Source organism: Carassius carassius, chromosome 45, assembly GCF_963082965.1.
Source record: "Carassius carassius chromosome 45, fCarCar2.1, whole genome shotgun sequence".
Classification (NCBI taxonomy): domain Eukaryota; kingdom Metazoa; phylum Chordata; class Actinopteri; order Cypriniformes; family Cyprinidae; genus Carassius; species Carassius carassius.
Window position 1 is genome coordinate 13,298,025 of NC_081799.1, and position 10,822 is coordinate 13,308,846.

Consider the following 10,822-nt stretch of genomic DNA (forward strand, 5'->3'; position numbering starts at 1 on the left):
GAGCAAAGCATTTGACTCAGAAATTGAATAAGTGTCTGATGTAATCCATATACATAACCTCTAGAAACTATGCTTGTGTGTGTGTCTGTGCATCTGCCTCTGAGGCAAAGACTCGGGGGAGAAATTCAGTGAGGCTGAATATCATAAATGCAGCCTGCATCATTTTAATGAATAATTCAATGAATAAAATCAGGTAATCAGACAGTCATGCACAAAATATTTTTGCTTGTCGTTATCAGCAATGACATGAATGTCTTTGAGCTTGAAAACAGGCAGAAATTGCACCCAGACAAGAGCAGTGAAACAAATGAAGTTCTGATGTACAATCACTCCGAATACACAAAATCATGTTTAGCTTCGCTATAATGAGGCTTCAGAATGGGTTTCAGTGAGTTCACCAGACTTGCTCTTCGATCTGAAAAGATCCGCAAACCAGGACTCAAACTCGGGACGTCTGAAGTGCATTGGTGCTATATGTTTGCACACTGCCCACTAGGCTACTGCCACTAACATAGTGTGATTTGTGATATGTCATTTAGACATATATTATTATTATTAATAAATACACTGTAAAGCAATTTTCTATCATTAAGCACCAAATAGAGGATGTCAGACACCAAGCTGTCCAACTGACAATTTTAATTTCAATGACCCAGGGGTGATATTTTAGGCTTTCTAGCACATCTCCATTGTAATACATTATGTATTCACTTTTTTTATTAGGACAGGGTGAGCAGAGCTGTTTTGAAAAGAACTCCCTCCCCCGGTTTACACGTCTATCATTTATTTTTGTATCTGACACACAATCAATGCACCCACATCCCCAATAATGATAGTCCAGTGCCTAATAGGATCTCTATTGATGTTATGAAGATGAGTGAAAGAGACCTTTTCTCAAGTCTTTTTCTCAGAGAAAAATTTGTCACACATAAGAAACACAAGTGTTCCTTTGATCATTGTCTCATTAGACCACACATTATCATGTGGATTATCGAGTGGATGAAATTACGGCAGCTAAATTCAGCTAGGTAAATAATAAGAGGGATATATAAGCAGGGCACGAAATATTAAATAAATAAATAAATATTTCTTACTATGCATGATATGTTTTTTACACTAATTTTGAAAGGATGTGTTTATTTATTTATTAAAACATTTAGTAGTGATGTTATGTTGCTGTTTCAGTTGCTTTCATTATTTTAAATAAATATTTAGTAGTATCATGTAGTATGTATGTCACGGCTTACGCTGCTGGAAGGAACACGGAGCCGAGGGATAAACGAAACAAGGATTTATTAAATCAAACATAAGCAAGGCAAGTAGCAAATAACAGGTGGCAAGTGGCAAGTAGCAAGTAACAGGTAACAAGTTGACAAGTTGACAAGTAGACAAGTAGACAAGTTGACAAGTTGACAAGTAACGAGTAACGAGTAGACGAGTAGACCCGACAAAACAGAACTGAAAGGACAAGGCTTTTATACAAACGATAATTGGGAAAACACAGGTGGATGGCATGACTAAATTAACCGGGACATGGAACACATGGGGAAATAGAATAGACACACCTGGGAACTAATCAAACCGAACACGGAAGACAGAAACTGGGTCACAGGGGCAAAAAACACACAAAATGAGTCCAGGTGTGTGACAGTACTCCCCCCTCCCGGTAGGTGCGTCCTCGCACCGTAGAAACAACAAAGGGAGGCGTGGGTGGGAACTTGGGAGGAGGTTCCGGTGGAGGACAGCCTCCCAGGAGGGGGCCAGCAGACAGGGACCACAGAGGAAGGAGCCAGGGAGGAGATGACGGAGGGAGGAGCCAGGGAGGAGACAGGAAGGAGACAGGAAGGATCTGAAGCAGGAGGTACCCAGCAGGACCCAGGCCACAGCCATAACGGCCCAAGGTGGGGCCGACGGAGGAAGGAGCCATGGAGGAGGAATGGTCACCGACTCCAGGGACTCGACCCACGGCAACGGAGCAAGTGGAGGAGGAGCCCGAGGCGGAGATGGAGAGCCGAGGAGCCAGGGTGACGGGGAGGAGCCGGAGGTCCTAGGCGGAACTGATGGCTCTGGTGACTGACGCGGCGATGTGGATCCGGAAGGCCGCGGTGAGGCCAGAGTGACCGAGGACTGAGGTGTAGCCGAGGGGATGAAGGAGCCTGACGGAGCCGGAGGGACGGAGGGATGAGGCGAAGCCGGAGGAGTGGAGTCCCGAGGCATAGGATGGACGACGCCAGACCAAGGCGGAGCCGGAGGGACGAGGGAGCCAGGCAGAGCCTGCGGACTGCCGGGCCACGGCGGAGAGGAAGGAGCTAGGAGCCATGGTGGAGCCGACGGGTCAACGGGCCGAGGCGGAGTCCAGGCCTCAGAGGCTGGAGGCGGAGGTGAGGGAGACGCCGACCAAGGCGTCGCTGGAGGATGGCGGTCCCGCTGAGCTCGCACCACAATGATGGTAGGCTGAGGGCGAGCAGAGGGGCAGCCAGACGACAGCGGAGGAGGAGGCAGGAGTGGGTGGGAGGGTGGGAATTTTGGAGGAGCAGGCATTGGAGTAAGCTCTGGGGCTGGAGCCCTTCCTGGGCTTAACGGAGGATCAGGAGCCCGTCCTGGGCTTAACGGAGGATCAGGAGCCCGTCCTGGGCTTAACGGGGGTTCAGGAGCCCGTCCTGGGCTTAACGGGGGTTCAGGAGCCCGTCCTCGGCTTAACGGGGGATAAGGAGCCCGTCCTGGGCTTAAAGGAGGATCAGGAGCCCGTCCTGGGCTTAACGGAAGATCAGGAGCCCTTCCTGGGCTTAACGGGGGTTCAGGAGCCCGTCCTGAACGGGATCAGGAGCCCGTCCTGGGCTTAAAGGAGGATCAGGAGCCCGTCCTGGGCTTAACGGAAGATCAGGAGCCCTTCCTGGGCTTAACGGGATCAGGAGCCCGTCCTGGGCTTAAAGGAGGATCAGGAGCCCGTCCTGGGCTTAACGGAAGATCAGGAGCCCTTCCTGGGCTTAACGGGGGTTCAGGAGCCCGTCCTGGGCTTAACGGGGGTTCAGGAGCCCGTCCTGGGCTTAACGGAAGATCAGGAGCCCTTCCTGGGCTTAACGGAAGATCAGGAGCCCTTCCTGGGCTTAACAGAGGATCAGGAGCCCGTCCTGGGCTTACAGGAGGATCAGGAGCCCGTCCTGGGCTTAAAGGAGGATCAGGAGCCCGTCCTGGGCTTAAAGGAGGATCAGGAGCCCGTCCTGGGCTTAACGGAGGATCAGGAGCCCGTCCTGGGCTTAAAGGAGGATCAGGAGCCCGTCCTGGGCTTAACGGGGGAACAGGAGCCCGACCTGGGCTTAACGGGGGTTCAGGAGCCCGTCCTGGGCTTAAAGGAGGATCAGGAGCCCGTCCTGGGCTTAACGGGGAAACAGGAGCCCGTCCTGGGCTTAAAGGAGGATCAGGAGCCCATCCTGGGCTTAACGGGGAAACAGGAGCCCGTCCTGGGCTTAACGGGGAATCAGGAGCCCTTCCTGGGCTTAACAGAGAATCAGGAGCCCGTCCTGGGCTTACAGGAGGATCAGGAGCCCATCCTGGGCTTAACGGAAGATCAGGAGCCCTTCCTGGGCTTAACAGAGGATCTGGCATAGGTGAATTGGAAACCCCCTCATTTTGACCCATTTGGCGCTCCACATTTTGCTCCCTCGTGGTGGGCAGTGTCGCCGGCTCTCGCACCTGGTCTGACGGGTTGCACTCTGGCTCTCCGTCATCGGTGGGCTCGGGCTTATGCCTCGTACCGTGGGGAGATTGTAGGCTGGGCTCTGGGTCCAGAGTGGACCTGGCGAGATCCTCCATTGGGCCGACCGTGAGAGGTGACCCATTTCTCACCAGATTCCACTCTATGAATGCGGCGAAATCCTCCCGAGGACCATCTTCGGGCGACAACGCTCTGCACCTGGAGTTCATGCTGGCGTGATAAAAGGTGCAGAGCGCGTGGTCCGGGTAGCTGGTGGCATTAGCTAGCCAGAGAAACCGTCTGGTATGGTCCTCGAGAGACAGTCCCTCCTGCTCCAGCAGGAGGAGGAGGTATTCGGGGCGATAGAGGGGATCCATGACACACTACGGAAAGAAAAAGACTGTGAAAAAACGGAAAACAAAACGGAGGGAAAACACGCAGTTTTTTTTAATTTTTTAGGTCGGGTCTTCTGTCACGGCTTACGCTGCTGGAAGGAACACGGAGCCGAGGGATAAACGAAACAAGGATTTATTAAATCAAACATAAGCAAGGCAAGTAGCAAATAACAGGTGGCAAGTGGCAAGTAGCAAGTAACAGGTAACAAGTTGACAAGTAGACAAGTTGACAAGTAACGAGTAGACGAGTAGACCCGACAAAACAGAACTGAAAGGACAAGGCTTTTATACAAACGATAATTGGGAAAACACAGGTGGATGGCATGACTAAATTAACCGGGACATGGAACACATGGGGAAATAGAATAGACACACCTGGGAACTAATCAAACCGAACACGGAAGACAGAAACTGGGTCACAGGGGCAAAAAACACACAAAATGAGTCCAGGTGTGTGACAATGTATGTATGTATTTATTTATTTGTAAATAAATAAAGGTTTTATATCACAGTTTTTGTCTCTTTTACATTTATATAAATAATTGTTGATTATTTATGTGTTAATTTATTTATAAAAAACTGTTTATTATGTTGGACTTTGTAATAAAGTTACAGGCCAACTAGATTTAATTCCTTTGCAAAGCCCATTTTTAATTCCATTTGGAATCATGAGCATTCTATTGGAATAATGTTTAAAGGCTTGACAGACCAGTGCATTCTAAACAACTCAGATCCAGGGCAAAGATGCAGTCCATCAGGAGCTCATGTTTATTTGTTATCTTTAGACAGGATGTTGTGGTGTCTTGGGTGAAAGATGCTGAGTCTCTAGCCATCAGAGGGGTCAGGCTGCAGAATAAGGCTTGTCTACTGGAGCAGAAATGGTTTAAGTGATATGCTTAAGGGCATGCTAGCGGTACACAGTGGCCATCTCAATGAGATGTCACAGACCTAGCATGCTGGCAGCTATGTTCAAACTCCCGACCTTCTGGATGGCAGCCCACTACTTCTTGTTCTTCTACAGTACAGTGATATTATCAAGCCAGTACTTTTAGGAGTATGACTGGGAGCTGAGAAGAACTGCACTGGCCACTGTGATCTCAGACAGGTCTATGATGGAGAGGGACGAAGTGTTCCTCTGGTCTTTTTTTCCTCGGATCTCCTCCACCAGTTGGTGTCATCATCCATTTTTTGTGCCCACATTCTGTTATGAAACTTGCTCTGACTGTGACTTCTGTCAGCTTAGCGCAAAATACATTTTTTTTTTATCTTAAAGGGACAGTTCACCCAAAAATTCATTACTTAGTCATCTTTGCATAAGTCAATATAATAACATTAAAATGATACATGTATTATGCATAAAATGTGTGTATACAGCTATGCATAATGTAAGCAGAATTTAACATTATTAACTGGGCTTATATAACAGTAGTAGTAGTAGCAATAACAACAACAAAAACTATTATAAATAATAATTATACATAATTGTAAACAAATAATAACTGATATATTATAATCATACATAAATAATTAGCACATAATAATAATATTGATAATAATCTTCTAAACATTTTCTTTTTAATAATATTAAAAAACATAATAAATTAAAATAAGTTATTAAGCATTTGTCATACTTAAAAGCCATTCATTATTATAATTAATAGTAGTATTTAATAATTTTTCTTATTTATTTATCTAATTTTTATTATATGTAAATTTTAGAGCTCAGGAAAATCTTTTAATGAATAATTTACCTTCACTGACATGCTGTTATTTTTTTTTTTACAAAAATAAAAGTACAAAAATACATATTTTATAGTCACATTAATATAAAACACTTTATTGATCTAGAAGCTAGTTTTATGTTCCAACTTTGTGGTACATCTAATTTGACCATGAGGTATATACTTTGAAAACCTGTCACCAGTGTTAGTATGAGGAAGACATTAATCTGACATTGACCTGTGTCAACAATGCAGTCCCACTCAGCCCACTGAGCTGCTGTATTGTTTGAGTAAATAAACCTTAATGGATAACCTGGTCACGTCTGTTAAGAGATGACTCATTGTCTGAATCAAATACTCCCACATGCATGGTCGCGGTGGCCCTTTTCATCAGGTTGTGTGTGTGGTGCTCTGTTCATAGCAGGATCACAGTTTCTCCAGCATTCCAGAACACTCAGTTTGACCCATAGAAAAGGGACCTATCTTTCAGACAGGTCAGTTTCTAGGGGGCTCCAGCACCTCTCCTGCAGTGATGCTGTCAGAAACAGAGTGGCCCACAGCCTATCAGCCTCTCTGCACACTGAAGCCCATCAAACCTACAGCAGTATGTGCTGTTCAGAGGAATACTTATTGTGGTCAACTCATGGTTTTATAATAATAATAACGATAATAAATTTTTCTTATTTCAAAAGAAGAAGAAGAATGTATGTATTTGATATTACCTTAATATTTATATACAGTATATATTCATATTTATTAATACTGCTGCATCACTGTGTGGTATGGCAGCACTACAGCGAGGGACTGCAAATGTCTGCAGAGAGTGGTGAAGACTGCTGAGAGGATCATCAGGACTCCACTGCCCTCTCTGCAGGCCATTTACCATCACAAAGTCCACAGGAGAGCAAGCTGGACCCCACCCACCCACAACACGATCTGTTCACACTTCTACCCTCAGGACGGAGGTACAGGAGTGTGAAATGCAGGACTTCCAGACTAAGGAACTCCTACTTCCCCTCAGCCATTAGACTTTTAAATGGGTGGCCAGTGGATACAGTCTAGTCTCACTTATCTCATAGAATATGTGGACTCAATTGCTACAGCTCAGTTTACACATATGTTACTGCTGCTATTTCTTATCAAGTAGCTTCATCTCAATTTGCACATTGTTAATGTTACAGCTGTTATTATTATTATGTAGTTCCACTCAATTTGCCACAGGCTACTGTACTATTGTTTTGCACAAGTCAATATTGCACACTCGGATAAACAGATGTATATAGTCTATATTTCTATACACATAATCTATAGTTCTACTTCTGCAACATAGCTAAACTTTATTATGTGTGTTTTTGATATTTTTACATAGTTTGCACTTGTCTTGACATTCAATGTGAGAGAGAGGCACGCTACGGTGAAATAAACATACAAAGAAGATGAAGATGAATGCTAGTAAGGGTAAATCCAGGACAGAACAGGCAGGAGACTCATGTAGAGACGTACTGTAGTAAACCAGAAAGCAAACAGTGAACTGAAACTTAAATAGGTTGGTAAATGAGGATAAGACAATCAGACATAGATGGAAAACTGTGTCACACAATAAACAGTCCTGGGGTGTGACATATATATAATGTGTTATAATTAATATAATTGCAATTAATTAATTCATTAATTGACTTATTTATTAAATTGATTGATTTATTAAATGTAATTGTTATTATGATTTATTATGTAATAATAACAATTTAACACATTCATTAATGTGTAATTATGTATTTATGAATATAATATGTAATATGATTATGTAATATGATTATGATGATGATTATCATTTAATGATTCAAATTATTAATTATTAACATTATATATATATATATATATATATATATATATATATATAATATTTATGAATTAAATAATTATTATTATATAGTTATAATGATTTACTTAATGATTTACTTAATTATATAATAAAATTTATTTGATCTTTCATTAATATGTAATTATTTATGTATTTTATGTAACTGTTATTCAATAAGAAAACATTTAAATTATTATTTTTAAATAATATTAACAAGTACATGAATGCATTATTAACAATAATAATTACAATAGTATGTATGTATGTATGAATGTATGTTACTAAGTTATTGAATGGAGATTGTTTGGGAAAATATCTGCATCCAGGCTTCACGCATTGGCTAGTGAATGAGACCCAAAAACACACAAAAACCAATGATGTTTTAATATCATTGACGTCTTATAGATTTATGTTGAAATGTCTGGGTATTCAGGAAATGTTGTGCTCCAACTGATACATAAATCTTGTCCAGGTTAATGTTGCCATTACACAAATCCTCACGCAGCTCAGCTAAATCTAGGCTTGGCCTTCAGCCAGATATGGTTGGCAGGCGTTGTGTGTAGCAGGCTGAAGCAAGCTGGACAGGCTGCTCTTTGGGTTGTCGTGTGGCTCTGAAGTCCTTTTAACTGGCATGTAAAGAGAGGATTCATTTAGAGCCTCTGTCTCTTTAACGGTTGACAGCGGAGCTCAGGGGAGGATCAGAGAGCAGCGCTCCCTCTGCTGAGCCTCTTAATCACATCCATAACTACAGAGGACTACAGGCACACACTCACACACACCTTTGTCTGTAGCCAAGAACACTTGGACACTCTTGAATGCAACCGCTCATAAAAGCATATTCCATAATGTATGGGAGACTGGGGCTAGTTCGATTCTGGGGCTAGGGTCGATTCAGAGAAAGAGACACTTTTTGACAGCCACCTCAAAGTCAAAAAAGTATTAATACCTAAGTAAGACTCTCAGTAACAGTTTTGAGGCAAAAGCTATTGCAGTGGTTTGTATGTTATTTCCAAACACCTACTGTCTTAAAGGGACATTGGATGCAAAATTCTTTTTTACATGGTGTCTTAGCAGTGCGTGGACACAACTACCCTTCAATGATAAAAATCCCCCACCCAGGGCTGCTGACGGGCTGTCCCTTATTAGCATATTTCTACCCTAAGACAGATGTACACTGCTCGCCATATTCTCCACGCTTGAGCAGCTGTAGCGACAACAATGTCTCGTAAGCAGTAAATGTGTTTTGTAACTGGATGTAAAAGTGAACATAAGAGAGTCTTCATTTTCTCCCGACATCATGCTGACACAGTGGAGTAGTTTTGTTTTTCATGGTTATGCTCCACCGAATGCACAAAACATTTTATTGTGAATGTTTTGTTCACTGAATTTCCAGTAGCATATTTCTGATACATTATATATTTTATTAATGTTAGGTCCTGCCATTTTTAACTGCAGTTTTTCATACAATTTGAATTATTAAGTAATAATTGCCTCTAATTATTCATTACTTTTTATTATTTAAACAACAGCTTTATATAATCAAGCATTATATATAATCATATACTTTTTTAAATTATATTTTTAATGTTACACATTTGGAGTTTCATGAATTGTTCTCTATTCTATTCTATATAGGTTGTTTAATGGCAGGTTCCCACTGTGTGACAACATACCCTACTAGGTCAACATACTGTATGTTCAATAAACTGCATGTTTTTTCCTCTTGAACTATAATGATAAAAATATTCTATAAAAATACATAATAGATTTGTTTTTTTGGTAAAAACTTTAATGTGTGTAAGATTATACATACAGTGATTTTCTTTCAGTTGCTATAAATTGCCATCATATCACATAAATTTAACCTGATAAATATTCATTGGAGCAAAAAGTGCGACAACTAATGCCAACCTTTCCCCATGTACTCCATTTTACACACTTCTCATCCATAGACCACCTGCAAAATTCTGATAGCTAAAATCAATCTTGTGTTTCTCCCTCTCTGTCAGCTAATATGCCTTTTTCTGCATTTCATTCTCTCATTCTTCCTTCCTCCAGGCACTCTGGTGCTGTGGCTTGAATCTGCTTTAATGAGCGCTTTATTAAACCACTGGACTTCTCTCAGTCTCGTGCCATCCCCAAACCCACGTTTAACGTCATCGACACCTCTAACCATTGTTTCATCTTCTGTCTGACAGGCGGATGTTCGTTCCATTTTAATTGTATGAAATTGAAATTGCTTTAAAACATGATTTCATATGCTATTATGTTTTTCACGCCTCACTCTCTGTGTAATTGGCTTGTTTATATGCAGCGTTTAATAACGAGTTGGTCTTTGTTCATTCAAGAGAAGTTTGGAAATGAAATTTCATTCTTAATTAAACCCCTGGTGCTGCTTCCAGTTTGCTTTGGAGATTAAACTGAACCTCCCTCCAGATGTGTAATGCTACCTTTGAAGGTCTGAGCATTGTTTCCCTCGTACTATCTGTAATTGAAAGTCAACGTCAGACTTCTATGACGTCCACTAGTCTGAACACGTCTGCGGTGCGCAAGTAAAACGGTCTTGACTTTTGTTTACATTGAATAGAGGGTTGGTGTCTTGTCTACAGGAGATTGTTTTAATCTCAGCCTATATCATTGATTTTCCTCCAAAACAGTATTTTATGCGGGTTTATTAACCCTCCATCTCACACTGTGTGGTCAAGGTGACTCGGATCGTGCTGGTTGCTTTCATAATTGACTTTCAAGCGGTTTACTTTTGAGAAAAAAGATCTTCAACCTTCTTGCGTCAGTAGTGCACAATAGGTCATTACAGGGCACATCGTAACTGAAAAGAGATGATTTGTCCATTATGGAGGAACAAATGTGCATAAGAAGCTCTTACTCCATGCATGCCAGCAGCACTGCTCGGGGACGAACAGATCTCGCCTTGAAAAACAGCCTGTTGTGACATCTTTGTTTTGCACGAAGGATCTCAAGGGATGCGCTCATTAATCTAATGACTGATACTGGGCCTGTAGATGTTCCAGGCTATATGCTGGCTTACATAAACAGACTCCGAGACTTGGAGAAAGATGCCCTTCTAAAGATTGTGTCATCTATGCTTTCGTTCTGTAAAGGCACGTGGGTTAAAAGTCAAGGGGCACGTACA